Here is a 19,578-nt window from a genome sequence, read left to right as displayed (position 1 = left end):
GCAGAAAGTGTTTATCTTTCCTCCCATATTCCCCACCGAGTTATATCCTCGTGGATGATGATTGTTTCTGTTTCCTCCCAACACATATATTGGGATGGGATCCCCTATTGAGTTATATCCTCACTAGGACGAGTCTTGATTCAGCTTGCCTCTTTAGTTTGATCCTAGATTGGCCTCTTGTGACTGTTTCCTATGCTTTCCTATGGTATAAATGAATAATTGCTCAGTAATCAGTAATCATTCATCTTTTCCCCGACGGAGTCTGTGGTTTTCTACCCTTATACCGGTAGTTGTAAACCCTATTTCATCCCCTTGTAGAGTTAACCGCTTGTTCATCTTAATCGATGACGGTTACCTTTCCGTGGTTTTCTACCCAGTATCCGATAGATGTAATCCCCTCCTTGACGGCTATCATTATCCAATATTCGGTATTGATAAGTTCTTCACCCCCGGTGGTATATTTCTTGGATGATTGCTCTGATCAGGCAGTTTATCCCCAGAAAGTCATTTTTATACCGATTGCCGGTAATGGTTGTTGCTCCCCTTGAATGGTCATCATTATATACCTAGTTTCGGTGTCCCGATGTCCTTTCTTTTCGGTCGATTTATCCTTTATTAACCCAGTAACCGGTTATGGATAATCTTCCATGCGAGTATATTATCTACGTTCTAACGGTAATAGATAATATATCTCATGCACTCTTTGGTCGAAGCCTTTTGTTCTTCCCCAGTTGAGTAAGATTCGTATCCCTTTTTGGAATCGAATGTCCATCCTATAATCGAGTTTGCGTTTAGCCCTCTTTTGGATGATGAGTGTCTTATGAATATTCCCCAACTCACGTTTTGGTTGGTCACCTATTATATGCCCAGTAACCGGCATCCCTGGTGTTCCTTCCTTCTGCTCCCTATGTTTGGCTGGTTGTCCCTTGGTGGAGTCATATTTTCCTGAGCTGAAGTGTACCTTTTTTAGGTCATCCTCAGATGATCTCGGATGTTTGATATCTCTCACCCTTGTACCGGTCTTAGATATTCATTCTCCCGGAGCATATTTTTCTCTCACCCTTTATACTGGTGGGGTCACATGATCTCTTTTTGAGTTTATTACCCAGTAACCGGTAATACCTAATTTGTTATTTCCCCACCTGAGTCCGGATTTTTATCCAAAGTATCCGTTATGGATAATTTTTTCTGTATTGGCATATTCCCCAATACGTGCATCTTTGAGTCAGCTCGAGTCTTTCCGTTGATGTATTTCACTAGATTCCCTTCGTGTCTCTCAGTAAGTCTCAAGTCGTTACCTGCTCACGCATTTTTATTCCTTTACTCCTCGGTAGAGTCTCTTCCCCATAGAGTGAATTACTCATAGGGATTATCAGATTCCTTCTGATCTTTTCCTTTGTGGGCACATCCCCCCACAGAGTATTACTGTTTGCATACATACATTCGCATCATGAGGTCTCTTAGGGACCAAAATTCGTCTCTTTGTTATTATTTAAGCCCATTCTACCCCGTCGAGACGAAGATTTTAACCTTCACTTCTCCGGCTAGAATGACCTTAAATAGGGGCATCTGTAAGACCCCAATTTTGACCCTAAGATCCCTCATGGTATCATAACATTGCATTTGCATTGCCTCAAGGATCATAAGCATCTTGGTTCCCCTTACCTTTGGGTGGGACCTCTTGTGAGTGGTTTGAGATCACCAAGCATGATTGAATTGTATATTATTGCTTTTCTTATTTTGTTTACTAACCAAAAGCACAAAAATATGTCACTAACATCTTTTGTTTATAGCTTGAGCAATCACAAGGTCAAAAGTTTCAAGGATATCATTGGTGCAAAGATATGGCCAAGAGAAGAGGAAAGCAAGCATGGTAATGGTTCCCAAAACTTTCATCCATAAAATATGCCTCCCTAGCATCTCAATTCATCATTTTGATCAAAGCAAGTTAAAGGGTTTGAGGTTTATCTCCCAAGGAAACCCTAATTCATCAGATCATCCACAATGCCTTGCTCTTGAAGCAACCTCAACCCATGGTCAAATACAATCAAGGGAAGTTATTTAATTCATAATTTCATGCATATTTGAACATATTTGAGTGCCCTCAATCATCAATTCATCAAGATATGAGTTGTGGACTTGAGAAGTTGATCAGTCAATTCATCTGATTATTTTGAAATACACTGAGACCTATATTTTTATGTGTTGGTCAAATGGAGATGATCCCAAAAGAAAAACTGTTACTAAGGACAATATGAACAACTTTCATGTTCATCAAAAATTGATTTGAAGCTTGGAAGGTCATCTCCCATTCCAATACATTATAGGTCATTTTGACTGAAACCCTAATTTTGGGTCAACTTCCCAAGAATATAACTCATTCATATTTTATGATTTTGAGATGGGATCAAATGAATTGGAAATATTAAGATGCCTACTTCAAATGTTATGTTGAACAAAATTTCAAAATCTCAAAGGAAATACATGTGATAATGCAAAACATTACAGGTCACTTTGGATCAAATGCATTGAAAGTCAAAAAACTCCAACTTCAAGCGCCTATAACTCTTTCATCAAAAATCCAAATGATGAAAAATTTAAGTCCGTTTTGATTTTCTTGAGAAGATCTACAACTTTGATGTTGGAGGTTTTTTCATTTGAGGCATGCATCATCAAAAAAGAGGGGCTTGAACATTGACCAAATTTGGAAACCTCACCTTTGCATGTGTTGCACCTTACACTTTAAACTCAAAATTCACTAATTTCCACACTTCAAATGGATTTTTGCCCAACATAACATTTGTTCCTTACATCAAGACTTTTCCAACCATTACTCACATGCTCATGTTTGGATTTGGCAAATGGCATTTTCGAAGAGGAGAAGTTTTAGGCATAATTGTGCATAACATGTTGAAACTCATTACACAAGCCTATGCATTGCCAACTACATGTCCATTTCAGCTCAATTATATCTCAGATTGCATTTGGCATTGAGTTTGGGCCTTCTACATGATCATGCAAGCCCATGCAATGAATATCCATTTGCCGTGCACCCAGATTTGATCACACTTGCCTTGCCTCTCCATCTATAAATAAAAGCATCATTCCATTCAATTTCCACCCATGAATCAACCTGAAATGCTGCTGAATTGAAAACCAAACCTCTCACCAAAGGAACTATTGCATTTTCATTCAAATTTCTCAAATCTGAAATTCAACTAAATCTGGTTGAATTTCTAGATCTAAAGTTCCTAGACCTCTCTCTCATAGTCCATTGTACTTCTGTTTGGCCAAAGGAAGCAAGGAAGCAAGCTCAGATCACCACAATTCAAAGGTTCTCTTCAACTGGTTTTTTCTTCGAAACTCACTATTTCTTGACCTATTTGCTTGACTATTGTATTGTTTGAAGTCCTCTCCACAGAGGCATCATTGCTGTGCATTCAATTTTCAAAATCTAACAAGTTCATGATGAACACCATCAAGTTTCAACCTCTGATTTCTCTCACTGTGGAGATCTAGAGCAGAAATGGATGGTACAGGGGTGATGTACATCACCCCAGCTTTAATTTGGTATCTAGATCGTGGATTTTGGTTGAGTTTGGAGGACCTGTAACTCTGGGCGGAGCTTGAGTGCTCGCCGGAGAAGACGGTGGCGTTGGCCACCGTCCACCATGCCAGATTCAATCTGGATCGTTGGATGCATCTCCCACGTTTTAATCTCAGCCATGCATTTTGTTTACTTTCAATAATGCCACATGTTTCGCATTGACTAAAGCCTACCATGGAAGCGCGCATGTGGAGTGTCTGATCAGCCACGTCAATTAATGAGGCTTGATCAGACGCTCCTGGTTTTTTTGATTTTATTAATTTCTGATTTAATTTCTTTTATTTCCTTTATTTTCAAAAATTCATAACTTCTTTATTTTTAATCCAAAAAATATGGGACCAACTGCATTCTTCTCCATTTAAATTCTAGTTTCTAAAATTGATTTTTAATTTTTTTTATTTTGTCATTTGATATTTTTTGTGAATTTTCTCTTTTCTGGTTATTTTTAATTCATTTTAAATAGTATTTGATATTCAAAAAATACAAAAATATTTTCCTAACCTATTTGAATGATGATGAATCTATGAAAAATATTCTCATCAATTTTTAATTGATTTGAGATTTATTTTAGATTTTAGTTCAATTAGGTTATTTTTATTCATTTTTAATTGATTAAAAATAGTTTCTGACTTTTAAAAATGCTGAATTTTTTTGTCAAACTTGGTTTGGCCTTGTTGAACTTGGGATAAATCACTTGGACCTTTCAAGGTTGATTTGAAGTGATTTTGAAGTTTGACCTTTCTTTTATTTTTAATTCAAGTTATTTTAATATTAAAAATGCCAAAAATATTTTGATTATTATTTGACCTCCAATCTTCATCCCATTTCTGGTTTCTTATTGTTTGACTTTGACTTTCAATGTCATTTGGTCAACACACATGGTTGATAAGTTATGCACCTTATGCACTTTATTCTTTCCATTTCCTTTTCCATTATTCATCTCTTTCTTCTTCTTCTTCTTTTTCTTTTTTTGATCAATGAGTTGAAGGTTGATAAGTTAGCATTGATTAGGGAGACTTAATCTTCCTTGATTCAAATCTAATTCATCTTGATCAATTGATCAAGTGAATGGCTTTGCATTAAGGATATGTTGTTTCCTAAATCATGCAAAAGACTTAAACCAATACAAGATTAATTCTCTTTTTCTTTTTGGCATGGCAAGTTGTTGGAACTTGGTTCACTAATCAAGACTTCTAACTTGTGTTGTTGCCTACATTATTATTGACCGGCCTCAGATAGTTGTGACTTCTACATAAGTCCAATTACGATTGCTTAACATAGCGCTAAATATGCCTTAGGGCACACTAACTATTAACACTAATCATTAACCATTAACATTTACTTTTTGCTCTTTACTTTTTATGCAATTTACTATTCTTGTACATATTATTCATTTGCTTTTTCCTTTGCTCACTTGAGCACATGTTTATGCTAATGCCATTTGCCTTTTGCTCACTTGAGCATATAATTGTATATATATCTTTTGTGCTTGTGTTTGTCTGTTTGTTGTGAACGAAATGCAAAGAATTGGACAAAATGGACTTAGATCTTAGGACTTTACCCAAGCTAATGGAGTTTGAAGAGCAACTAGGCCTCATGCCTTTAGAATGCTTAAATGTCAAAGAGCAACTAGGCCTCATGCCTTTAGAGTGCTTAAAGCTTGAAGATGAACATTGAAAGGACCATATTCTAAACTCCCTCTTGTCCATTCTTTGATTGTTAATAGAACTTTTTGATGTGTGTTGTTTTTGTGCTAGGGACTCTAACATTGAGCCAATTTGGGGAACCATTGCCATGGGCTTCCAAGAGAGAGAAATCCAAGATTCATTGAGGAGTTTGCTAAGAGACTTGTTTGTTGATTGCTCAAGTTTATGCTTATGTGATTGCTTATTCCAAAGGATGGGAGCTACTTGGATCATCAATATGATCTCAAGAGGGGAACTCCATTTGTGGTTTTGTTTCTTATTCCTTAGCTCTTTGCATGTTTAGGACTCTAGCCATTCTTCTTCTTCTCTCCACTCTAACCCAAGCCAAAACTTTTGTGCAAACATTTAACACTTGTTTTCAACCTTAGAAACCTAAGCCTTATGCTTTTGATTTTCAAACTCTCTTTTCATAACACTTATTTTGAATTGAATCTCTAAGTCAACTTTGACCATATTTTGTACATACTTTTCATTGGTAAATATAACCCATTCAAATGTTTTTTTGTGTGGTTTCAATGGCCACTTTCTTAATAAAAACTTTTCTCATAACCTTTAGCTATTAGGTTTGAGTTATCCTTGAGGTAGATGTAATACTCACCTATATCCTTAGTGATGGACAATGAGTCTTCCATGCTTATTATAGGGTTAACCCCTCACTAGCATGTTGAAGCTATCCTCACATGCTGGATTTGTGGTTTTAGGTTGAGTTTTCTCCCTTTGATAACAAAAGACCTTAAGGCTTTTGGACCAATCAATTCACCAACTCATTTTGAGATTTTTACCCCGAACTACGAGGTTTTGATCCTACCTTTTTAAGATGGTACGTAGGCAATGGGTTTATCCATCCAAACACAAAAAATATAAATAACTTGTATATTCTCTTCTCATCTCTTCAATCATGTTTGCACAAACAAATTTTTTCACAAAAAATAACAACCTTGCAACAAATGTGAAAAGGGCTCCCTAGGAGTACCTAGGTTGTTTTGGGTGCCTAACACCTTCCCATTGCATAACCAACCCCCTTACCCAGATCTCTGACTCTCTTTTACTAGTTTTTGATTCGATAAAACTTTTAGGTTTTTGTTCGCTTTCTAACCATTCCTTTGGATAAATAGAAGTGCGGTGAAGACTCGACTTGTATGGCTTACCTTGGATTTAGTCAATATCTCTAATGGTAACGAATACCCCGCTACATTCTCCAACAAGCTATCTCACCAATTGATCAAATTTCTCAAGGGACACTTAAAAGTTCATCATCTTATGCATATATGATCTACCATGAGCCAAGAAAGTCAATAGAATTGGAAGTTAGCAAGTTGGTTGATGGTGGTTGGCTAGATGGATTCATCTAATCAAAACTAGGTCTCCCTAGACCCTATCTCCTACAATTTTCACCATATGAAAATGATTCCAAGAGAAAACATACTCTAAATAACATTCCAAACAACTTTCATGTTTACACCTAGAGATATTTTTGCTTGTAAAATCATTTTCTATGTTGAAACATTATAGGTCATTTTGTCTAAACCCTAATTTGAAAGTCAACTTCCCAAGGCCATAACTTGCTCATTTTTTATGAGATGAAATATTTCAAAGTTTCACAATCAAATTAAATGTGTCTAATTCAACTTTTATGTTTGGAGTGGGAGCTAATTCAACTTTTTTGAGCATGTGATATGAGGTTACATTATAGGTCACTTTTGACCTATACCATTGATCAAGTGATTTTTCCAAACTTCAAAAATACATAACTCTATCATTTCAAATCCAAATGACATGAAATTGGTGACTAATTTGAAGGTCTTTGATATAGATAGAACATTGATGAAGACACTTTTCTCATTTGAAGCTCATATAAAAAGTTAAGCAAGGTGGAATATTGAGACATATGGCTTTACACTTAGAAAAATTTTGGTATGTCAAAAATTTCCAAACTTCCACCTTAAATTTTTTCAAGTTACAAGCTCCGAATGAAAAAGTGTTGAACATGAAAGTTCTTCCTATTGATCTCACCTTTCCAAAGAGCTAAAATTCATTCATTTTGGACAAGGAATGCATAGGCTGCGCATGGCATGAACATGGTGTCATCACTTGGAAAAGATCAAATTCAAATCCAAATGTACACTTGCCTTGCAATCCAGGCTGAATTCAAACTACCTAACATTCATTTATGGACTTATTGCAATGATTTTATGGGCCTATGCACGCCCATGCACCCATGCATCATCAATGACCAAATTTAGAAAGTGATTTCGAGTGTGCAAATATCAATGCTTTCAGCTATAAATAGAGCCTCATATGCTCAACAATGGACAAACCTTCGCGCCAGCTTTGATCCCCCATCTCTAACCCTCACTTTACAATAAACCTGAGAAATTCATTTGAATTTGAGGTTGAATTTCCATTGTTTTGAAATTCAAATCTCCAGGAATCCACAACCTTTTAAGCATCCAATCCTTCTTCTGCAAGCAAGTAGAGTGAGATCAAGCACAAGCAAGATCAAGATAAGTTGAATCCAGACCTCCATTGAAGGTATTTTCCAGAAATTTTGATCTCTTAGATTCTCTAAAATTCTTGCTCAATTCTATTGATTCTTTGGTTGTCTGAAGTCCTACCAATGTAGGCAAGAAGATTGAGTTGCTTCGAGGCCAAATCGAAGCAACTGAGTTCATGTACCTCAAATTTCAACTTCATGTATCTCTCAATATACCTGGAGTTAGAGTGAATTGAGGTCAGATTCGAACTCAGTGCCATTTTTACTTTGAATTCATGTCCTTGTTTTTAATTTTGGTGATGGTTGATGGTGGACCTGTCCGGTGAGGTCCACCGGAGAAGAAGACCAGAGCTACAGCTCCGGCCATGCGCTGACATTTCTCACAGCCACAGGATCCATGTAATTTGTTTTAATCACGATCGTTCCTTTTGAATACTAATGTTATGGTGTGCTGACTCATATGCACGGTGGAGCGCATGTTTCTGGCCACTTGATCTACCACCTCAATTAATGAGGGAGATCAAGTGGTCCACGTTTTTTCTGATATTTTAATTTTCATTTTAATTGCATTATTTTCAATAATTCATATTAAATTCAATATTGATCCAAAAAATATGGGACTTTCACCAAAAAAATTCAAATATTTTTCTCTTTCATATTCTGAATTAAAATTATTTTTTGGATCATTATTAATATTTTTCATGAATTAATTGATTTTGCATTTCTTTTAATTGTTTAAAAATATTTTTAAATGTCCAAAAATTATGAAATTTTTTCTCCAAGGTTCTTTGACCTTGTTTGACCTATGATAAATCTCATGGCCATTTCTTTGGTGTTTTGATGAGATTTTAGGAATTGGACAAACCATATTTAATTTAAATGCACTATTTTAGTATTTTAATTTGAATAAATGCCAAATAAATTTGTTGACCAATTTTGATGACTTGTTTATGTTTAACTCTTGTTGTTAGGCCTTGGTCAAGGTTGATTTGACTTTGTCAAATTAATATCATTGGATTTAGGGGATTTGTGGAATGTACATTCCATCTCCCTTTCTTCATTCATTCATTCCATTTTGATTCATTCCCCTCACACTTCATCCTATTCCCTTTCTTCATTCATTCATTCCATTTGGCCTATGATATCTCAAAGTCCTAATGCTAGTTGATATGAAAAATTGACATGAGTATGAATGAGATTAGGTCACACCTTTTGCATATTCTCTTTGTGTGTGGTATGTTTCATGAGCATAGTCCATTATACTATGTCTCTAACATGCATTAACAACAAAATTCTATTGCCCGACCTCAAATAGTTGTGACTTCTACATAAGTCCAATTACGATTGCTTAACATAGCGCTAAATTTGTGACATAAAAGGCATAAGCATTCTAGTTAGTGAGATTCTAAGTCCCCCTCTTTCATGGTATTATGTGGAAACTTGGCCTTCTTTCCTTCCTCTGGAAGATGTTTTGGCTCAAGGATTCATGCTTGTGATAAGTGGGTTGAGTGTTCTCCAAAGAATGTCTTGAAAATGAAAAGCAAAAGCAAAACAATACTAACCTCTAACTCATTAATAACTAACTTTTAATTTCAAGCTTTTACTTTAATGCAATTTAATTTTAGCACTCTATTTCATTTTCCATTATTCATATCATTCTAATTTTTTATGTTAATGCAATTTTCACTTTGTCCATTTGGACCATATTGTGTGACATATTTTGCTTGTGTATACTTTGCTTGTTTGTGTGGTCTTTGACCATTAATGTACATAATAATAACAAAAAATTCTAAAAAACTTTTGAGTGGACTGTTGGCTTGATCTTGGACTAATGGACTTAGAATCTAGGCAACCTTCCTATGCTAAAGGACTTGGCCAATGCCAACTTGTTGAAGAACCAAGTGTTTGCAATTTGAACTTCATTTGATACATCTTTGAAGATCTCTCTAAGTTCATCTGCAACATGATCATTGTGAAGCTGTTATTTTGAACCTGTGACTTGTGGAATTCATCTGTTACATGCGCTATATTGGAGAAGATCATGGAATGGATAAGCTTGGATGTGGCCATCTTTATTTGATGCCTTGCTCTTCAAGATAATATAATTGTGTATTTGTGTGTTGCTTGATTCTAAAATTCTATGGGAATTCTGGGGTTCTATTGACATTCTTGTCTATTGGATTGCTACCCATTTGGTCAGATCTTTTCAACTCTAAACTTTTAATTTTGTACATAGGATAGTCTTTTCATATTCTCCCTATTTATTTAATTTCAAAATCTCTCCCTCTATTTTTTCAAAATCTTCTTTGTGTGAACTACTTTTGTTCTAAACTTTGGCCACTTTTGCAAAAAGATAGAAACTTTGGCCTTATGCCATTGCATTTTCAAACTTCTTTTCTTAAATCAAACTTGTAAATAGACTTAACTATACTTGACTTAAACTTTCAAAAAAATCCAAAAAGAACTAATTCATGCAAACCATTTTAGGCCTTTGTGCCTTTCAAACTTAATTTTTGTTAAAAGTAATGCATCCACTTTGAAATTTGTATCACGAACTACGAGGTTTTGATCCCTCATTTTTATGTTGGTACGTAGGCACAAGACCGAAGGTCTTGTCAAACACAAAAATATAATTAATGAATTCTTTTCTCATCCCCCCACTCTATTTGTTTGTAAACATCACTTTATACCAGGTACATATGCATACAAAAAGGGCTCGCTAGGAGTACCTAGGACACTTTGGGTGCTAACACCTTCCCTCTGTGTAACCAACCCCCTTACTTGTGATCTCTGACTTTTTATTAGTTTTGATTTGAAAACTTCTTACTTTTGGGTTTTGTTCGTACTTTTTCCCTTTTCCCTTGGAAACAATAAAAGCGCGGTGACAACTCTTATTATTTGATCTCTAGCTTGTCAATAGCTTGATGATCATGAATTTACCGCTACAACAATGAATACCCCTTACAATTGAATCCCAAATGCGTAAAAATAATAAAACGTAATAGTCCCCGATATGGAGAAACTATCCCTTTTACAATGGTAAGAAACTGCCTAGAAACCAAAATAAAAATAAAGCAGAAAAAAAATTAATCGTAGACTTGAAAACTGGAAGAAGAGAGATTCATCGTGCGAGTCTGAGAGGTCTTTTATATATCCTTTCCATATTCCTCATTTGTAGCAAAAGTAGTGGAAACCATGGCTAAAAAGGTGGAGGAAAAATAGGATGACTAGGTTGTGGCGGTTTCCACAACTCTAGTTTCATGATGAGTGGCGAGTGCCACTCTTTTTGCAACCGCCTACCACTTTTCAAGGGTTGGTGGCGGGCGCCACCTCCCTCTTGGCCCAATGTGGCAGGCGCCGTATCCTTTGGATAATGGGCGCCACAAGTCCATTTGCTTTGGTGGCCCATTATCCCTTTGGAAACCTCATTTTCTTATCTTTTCTTGCCTTTTTCTTTCCTTTTTGTTATTCTGCTACTGACGCCTTCTGCCACGTGTACATGGACGTCCATCGTTCCCTGGCTGGTGAGGTGGCGTATAGTTCTGGAGATCTTCCACCCGCATTGTCAGTGTTGTCATTTCATCGATCAAGCCAGACATGTTCTATTCGGTCCTGAAAGTGTTCTCGTGCTGATCATGATGCATTTGGCGAAGGATTTGCATCATTTCAGTTTGCTGAGCTCCCATGGTTTGGATCTGTAGGTCTCGCTGAGCGTCTAATTCTCAGCGTCTCAGCAGTTCAACATAGATCTCATCAAGAGTGGCTAGTGCCACATTTCTTCTTGGTCTTTGACTGGAAGATGTACCTGCAACATTTTCAAATGAAGTGTGTGTGGTGTGTGGGTCAGTAGCAGGAGCACTTTGCTATGGAATGTGATCCTCATCGGTGTCCTCACCAGCAGCTACATTCTCAAGAATGTGTGCATGGACTTGGTTAGGCACCAGATTATTAGTATAACAATAATTATCCGGATTGCGCACATCTGTGCAATTTGGATTTGGGTGGATAAGATCTTGAAAAACATTGTTAGCAGTTATTAAATTAAATCTATCGTCACTCCTTCATTTTACTAGTTTCATGCTCTTTGCCATGTTAATGTCAATGGCATAATGTGGGAGCTGGGTTAGTCTGGAGAATTTTTCTTCTAGTCCTAGGACTCTGGCTATGGAGGTTATTAAACCTCCGAAAATAGTCAGGCCCCGCTTCGCATTGACAATGGCTTGCATGTGTGATAGCATAAACGAGACGGGATTCACATTTTGTGGCAAAAAGGTGGCAAACAAATAAAAGAGTCCTTTTTCGTTCACCTTGTTAGAATCTGCTCGGCTAAAAATGGTGCACGCCAATATTTGGCGGAAATATCGAATAGCCGGGTTTTGAATTAAAGTGGCTTTGTTTCCCTCAAAACTATGGGTTACTATACCGGTTATTACCCTCCAAAATGGTTGGAAGGCGCGTTGCCAACCCTCAGTATCTGGGACCTCACTTGCTACACCATCCTCATGGGGAAAATGTAGCAGGTCCGCTAATTGGGAAAATGTAAGGGCGTATTCGACGTTAAATAAATGAAACTGGACAGTCCCACTAGAGCAGTTTGTATTGGGTGTGGGACTAAAGATTAATGAGCTTAGGAACTCTAATGTTAGTTGAGCATAGACAGGTTCTTTGAGAGATAGAAAATAATTCAAATTCAAAATATCTAGCATATAGTTAACACTATCTTGAATTCCTAAGGCATATAAACAGTGTTCATCGGCATACCTTGTTGATTCGATCTTCTGGCGCTTAGAGACGTGTACGTCTCCTCTTGTAATTTGCCTGGCTTGCCGTTTCTGAACACTATTTTGTATTCCCTCATCTGTGCCATAATGGATTTCACACTCCTAGTGTAATATAGTGAGAATAGAGCAAGAGAGGAGAGAAATATGTAAATGAGAGTTGTGGTTTGTTGAGGTAATGTTGGTGGTTTATATAGAGGTGAAGGTGGTTGGAAAATTAATTGGTAAGTAAATAGCATTTACCATATTCAATGCCTTGGTCCAAGAGTTTTGAAAGTGGTTAAATGGAATTAAGGCATTATCTACATGCAAGGAACATCACAATAAAGGTGATTTGAATGGTCCAAATACACAGCCTGCGCGTGCAGGCTTGTGTAGTGGCCTACGCCACTTTTGGTGTGTATGGTGGGTGCCACATGCAGTCTGGTTTCCCATGCGTGTGCTTTTATTTTTCTTTGGATATGCAATTTTTAATTTACCAATAATATAGTGTATGGGAATAGTAAACATGATACATTGGAATGAAATTTAATCGCAAAATTGACGAATAAAAGAATCGAGTAGACAGGAAAAGATGGAGTAATCTGTCTACTGGAATAAAAGGAAATAAAGTAATTAAATAAATTCCAATGTGTAAAAGTAAATAACAATAAAATCCTAACAAGAAAATAAAATAAAGTAAAAGTCAATAAATCGGTAACACTATAATAAATTAGCCATTACGGCGACTGCTGGTAGGAGGAGAGAACGAGTATAAGTGCTGGTAAATGTGATCCAGGTTCTATGTCACTACATCCATAAATTCGTGGAATTCCATGCGGAGGGTGCTCAGCTCGCCTCACAAATTGGAGACATCTGTCTGAACAACTTTGATGGCAGCAGCATGATCGGTGAGAGGTGCAGCAGATATAAATGGGGCATGTGATTCAGCATTAGAGAGATAATTGTCATAGTGATCATGGATTTGGGGCGGTGGTCCAAACAAATCATAGAGCCAGTTGTTCCTATCATGTAGACTCGTCCTAGGGTCTGGCAGGGTAAACAGGTGTACTGGTTGGATGTTAATGAGGAATTCAAATACATTCGGGCCTAGGTTCCTAATGATACCAATGTTGACACAAAACTGGATGTTCATAGGTCATATAACCTTGACTACTGGGTAGTGTAGTCCCATTGCATGCGCTATCATGGTCACTAAGCCTCCCACTGAGATTGGTCCATAGTCTTCCTGTGCTATGCGGTAAAGATTAGCTATCATGAATGTAGCGGCGTTAACAGGTCGATCATGTGATGCACAATACATTATAAATAGTTCGTCTTTGGACACAAGGGTTCTGTTCTTTTCCTTTCCGAATAGGGTGTGAGCTAGGATCTTATGAAAGTAGTGAATGGCAGGGTTATGGATGTTCTCTGATTGCATAAGGTCTGGCTAGGGATGGTTGTTTCCAGTGATGCTACCCCAAAAGAGGTCTAATTTATTGTCCATAAGTATGTCTTCCTGGGTAATAGTAAAGGTATCAGGGCCATTAGGACATCCTAGGAGTTCAACCATTTCTCTGTGGGTGTAGTGGTAGTCTTTGTCAAACAACCTAAAGGTGATTGGGCCTTTGTTAAATCCCATACTATGGTTTGGAAGGTACACTAAGGAGCTTAAGAAATCTAAGGTAAACCTAGTGATGGAACTAAATTTTCTCTTGATAGCAAATGTGTCCCAGCCTAGTCGGTTACTTAGAAACATAACACTGTCTCTTATACCTAATTTGGTCATGGTGTGTTCATCTGGGTATAAGGTTATTGTCATTTCTCTCTGAAATAGAGTCTCAAAACGTCTCCTTTGAGCTCTGCCTCTGAAGACTATATCCATGTAATCTACTTGTTGCATTGTGATAATCAGTAGCTAGATAAAATCAAGTAGATAATAGCATTAAGTTAGTAATGGTCAATAATACAGAAATTTACTGATTAACTTTATGAGAAATAAATAAAGATAACAAAGAAATGAAAATTAAGTAATAGTAATAATTATAGATTTGTGAGGAAATTAAATAGTTAAAGACGGAGTGTGGGTTGTCTCCCACCAAGTGCTTTGTTTATTGTCGTAAGATCGACATAATTAGGATAGGTGTTATTCTTTCGAATGAGCGTGAGGCTTTGCAAGCTTAAGAATTGCAATGAAATCATTGTTATCACTATTATGGTAATGTTTCAACCGTTGGCCATTTACTATGAATGGTTCACTCGTTTTTCTTTTTATCTCTATTGCTCCATTCGGAAAGATATTGGTAATTTCAAAGGGACCGGACCACGTAGAACGAAGTTTTCCTGGAAAGAGTCTGAGGCGGGATTAAATAGGAGTACTTTGTCGCCTTCCTTAAACCATTTCCTTAAACTCTTTCCTTAATATGCGATTGTCGTGCCATTTTTTTGTTCTTTCTTTATAGATTCTAGCATTCTCATACACATATAGTCTAATTTCTTCTACTTCATAGATATCTAATATTCTTTTTTCGCATGTGGTAGTATAATTGAGATTAAGGGTCTTAATGGTCCAATATGCTTTATGTTCTAATTCTACCGACAGATGACATGATTTTCCATAAACTAGCTTAAAAGGTGTGGTTCCTATTGGGGTCTTATACGCCGTCCTATATGCCCATAGGGCTTCTGGTAGTTTTGAAGACCAATCTTTCCTAGAGGTGGCAACTGTCTTTTCTAAGATTCGTTTAATTTCTCAGTTTGAGACTTCTACTTGACCACTCGTCTATGGGTGGTAGGGTGTTGCTACGCGGTGCTGGACTCCATATTTCAGTAATAGCTTTTCAAAAATCCTTGAAATAAAATGGGAGCCACCATCACTGATGATAAGTCTCGGCACTCCGAATCTAGGGAAGATTATTGGCTTAAAGAGTCTAATTACCACTCGTGTGTCGCTCGTTGGAGAGGCTATGGCTTCAATCCATTTTGATACGTAATCAACCGCAACAAGGATATACTTGTTACCAAAAAAACATGGGAAAGGTCCCATAAAATTGATTCCCCAAACATCGAAGACTTCTACTTCCAAAATGCCTTTAAGCGGCATCTCGTCGCGTCTAGATATGTTGCTAGTGCGTTGACACCGGTCGCAGTTTGTGATCGCGATGTGGACATCTTTCCATAGAGTAGGCCAAAAGAGGCCGGCTTGCAGGATCTTAGCGTAAGTCTTCGAGGTGCTCGCATGTCCTCCATAGGGAGCAGAATGACAGTGGGAAATTACGTTTTCTACCTCGTCTTCTGGGACACATCGACGGAAAATACCGTCGGCGCCTCTCTTGAAAAGTAGAGGCTCATCCCAATAGTAGTGTTTAAGATTGTGGAAGAATTTTTTCTTTTGTTGATACGTCAAGTCTGGCGGAAGAACCCTAGCTGCTAAGTAGTTAACGAAGTCTGCGTACCATGGTAATGTGGTTTGGGTGTAAATTGCTTCCACTACTTTGTTTGTTTTGGTATCCTTATGGGTTAACGCATCTTTAGCTGTATTGCTTTCCAATTGGGTTATAAGTCTTTCATACAGAGAATCATCGTTTATAGGCACTCGTTCAGGTTCAATACCTTCCATTCTTGACAAGTGATCGGCCACGACATTTTTCGTGCCTCTTTTATCCTTGATTTCTAGGTCAAACTCTTGTAATAGTAAGGTCCACCTTAGGAGTCTTGGTTTGGCATCTTTTTTGTTTAACAGGTATCTAATTACAACATGATCGGTATAGATAATTATCTTTGCTCCTACTTGGTAGGAACGAAATTTATCCAGAGCGAACACTACGGCTAAAAGTTCCTTTTCTGTGGTGGCATAGTTCATCTGTGTAGGGTCTAGGGTTCTACTTGTATAGTATATTGCATGAAGTTTCTTGTCCCTTCTTTGTCCTAAGACTCCGCCTACAGCATAGTCACTAGCGTCACACATGATTTCAAAAGGTAATCTCCAATCGGGCGGTTGCATGATAGGTGCGGTAATAAGAGTTATTTTCAGTTGTTCCAACGCTGCTAGGCATTTGTCGTTAAAGATGAATTTGGCATCTTTCATAAATAAGCCAGTCAGTGGTTTTGTGATTTTTGAGAAATCTTTAATGAATCGCTGGTAGAAACCGGCGTGTCCAAAGAAGCTTCGTATTTCTCTTACGGTTTTCGGAGGCTGGAGGTTTTCTATAACTTTTATTTTGGCCTTGTCGACTTCAATCCCCTTGTTGGATACCATGTGTCCGAGCACGAGTCCTTGTCGGACCATGAAATGGCATTTTTCCTAGTTTAGCACTAGGTTCACTTTTACGGATCTCTTTAGTACCATTTCAAGATTCGATAAGCAGCCTTCAAAGCTCTGTCCGCATACGGAGAAATCGTCCATGAAGACTTCCATGATGTCATCTATGAAATTTGCAAAAATTGCCATCATGCATCTTTGGAATGTTGCGGGAGCGTTACACAATCCGAATGGCATTCGTTGGTAGGCGAATGTACCATAGGTGCATGTGAAGGTCGTTTTCTCTTGGTCGTCGGGATGAATAGGAATTTGGAAAAATCCCGAATAACCGTCTAGGTAGCATAAGTGAGAATGCTTAGCCAATCTTTCAAGCATTTGATCGATAAATGGTAAAGGAAAATGATCCTTCTGAGTGGCTTTGTTTAATTTTCTATAATCAATACACATTCTACTTCCAGTAACCACTCTTTGTGCTATAGATTCTCCTTTTTCATTGTTAACAACTGTGATGCCTCCCTTCTTTGGTACGACATGTACTGGGCTGACCCATTGACTATCGGATATTGGGTAGATAATACCTACTTCTAATAGCTTTTGCACTTCTTTCTTTCCTACATCACTCAGAATGGGATTTATCCTTCTTTGATGTTCTCTAGAGGTCTTACTGTCTTTTTATAGCATTATACGATGCATGCATATGGAAGGGCTTATTCCTTTTAGATCTGAGATATTGTAGCCTAAAGTAGTTGGGTATTTTCTCAAAACCTGTAGAAGCTTTTAGGTTTCTATCTAGCCTAAGTCTTCATTTACGATTACAAGTCGCTCAAGTTCAGTGTCTAGGAATTCGTACCTTAGATTTTTTGGTAACGTCTTAAGTTCTAGGATTAGTTTCTTTTGGAAAGGCATATGATCGGGTGTTAGTGCTAGGCATTCGCTTAGGCTGTCATCTCGGTACTCCTTACTTAAATTTTCATCTTCAAAAGTATGAGGCCTTGGAATTTTCAGTATTTTGGAGTATGATGTTTGTTCATTCTCCATTTCTCTTATGCATTCGTCGATGATATTTAGTAGACAACATGTGTCGTCTATAGCTGATGCCTTTAGGAATTGCGTCAAAATGAACTCGACTTTTTCCTCACCAACTTCAAATGTTAGCTTTCCTTTCTTAACATCTATGATAGCTCTGGCTATGGCTAGGAATGGTCTTCCTAATATGATAAGGATGTTGGAATCCTCTTTTATATCCATGATTATAAAATCAGTAGGAATATAGAATTTTCCTATGCGCACCGGAATGTTTTCTAGCGTGCCTATGGGAAATTTAACAGATTGATATGCCAGTTGTACAGACATCCTCGTGGGTCTTAGTTCTCCCATTTTTAGCCTTTCTCATATGGACAAGGGCATTCAACAAATACTGGCTTCTAAGTCGCATAGTGCTTTGTCGATGACAAACTTTCCGATTACACAGGGTATAGCGAAACTACCTGGGTCTTTCAACTTAGGAGGCATTTTGTTTTGTATTATGGCGCTACACTCAGCAGTAAGTGTAACGATTTCATTATCCTCTATTTCCATGGCCACTTATCACGCCATCTCTCATATCCGTCACCTTTTCTTCTTTTTCTTCTGTGAGGTAGTTTATCCTTCTGAACTTGTGGTGGTGGTTCTGGCTCTATCCTGAGACCTAGCTTTTCAGGTTTAGGTTCAATTTTTGCATCCACCACCTCAAAGTCTGGTTTTCCCCTTTTAATACTAATGAGTTCCCTAGTTTCATGGTCTTCTAATTTTCTCTTCTTGTTCAAGATCTCAAATAAAGGTGCATTGGTGTGGATATTTTTCGATAGCTCCTCATACCTTTCGGATTTGGGGTCTACCATAACTTCCACAGACCTTCGTGAGAAAGAAACTGATGATTTATAGGGAGGAGGAATAACACATAGTGCTTCCTTCTTTACCTCTTTGACAACCTCCCTTTCGGGTGGTGTCAGTGAATCTCTCTCAATCTCTACTCTTTTCTCACCTGAATCCTCCCCATTATCACTTTCCTTAGGAATTTCGGTAGATCTTTCACTGGTGATTGTTACAACATTCACATGTTTCTCAGGGAAAGGTCCTAGAGGTGTCTGCGCAAGCAGGGAGATTTGAGTCTCTAATGCCTCGTTGTGAGTGACGAGGGACTCGACCACAATGTTCAGTTGCATAAGGGTTTCATTGGTATAGAGACTTTGTTTTCTAAAATCTTCATTCTGAAGAGTTTGTGTAGCCACAAAGCGTTCCATCATAGATTCTATCCTAGAGTGAGTTTGCGTCTCAATGAAATCCTCGATTAATATTTCCAAGTTGGATTTATAGGAATCTTGCGATTCCTCAAAATACTGGGGGTGATAATCGTAGAGAAATTGGGGTGATGTATAATAATAGAGAAAAAGGGGCCTTAGTCTATACTTGTCAACACTGGAGTTACGATATCGACTAAATTAGTCCCCGACAACGACACCAAAAACTTGATCGACACTTTGGTAAGTCTATGTGAATCATGACTACAACTGCACAGTCCTATCGCGTAGTTTTAAAGATTATCAAACCCACAAGGACTAATAATCGAACGTATCATGGTCTAATGTTACTATGTAAATCTAAGGCTGATGATTATTCTTAAGATTTAAGGGATGAAGAGAAATACCTATAAATAAAAGTAAAGATAAAGATATAAGATATATGTGATATCGATATGTAATAAATCAAACCTC

This window comes from Lathyrus oleraceus, chromosome 2, assembly GCF_024323335.1.
Source record: "Lathyrus oleraceus cultivar Zhongwan6 chromosome 2, CAAS_Psat_ZW6_1.0, whole genome shotgun sequence".
Taxonomy (NCBI): Eukaryota; Viridiplantae; Streptophyta; class Magnoliopsida; order Fabales; family Fabaceae; genus Lathyrus; species Lathyrus oleraceus.
The sequence above is the reverse complement of the archived record's forward strand: the minus strand, read 5'-3'. Positions refer to the sequence as shown.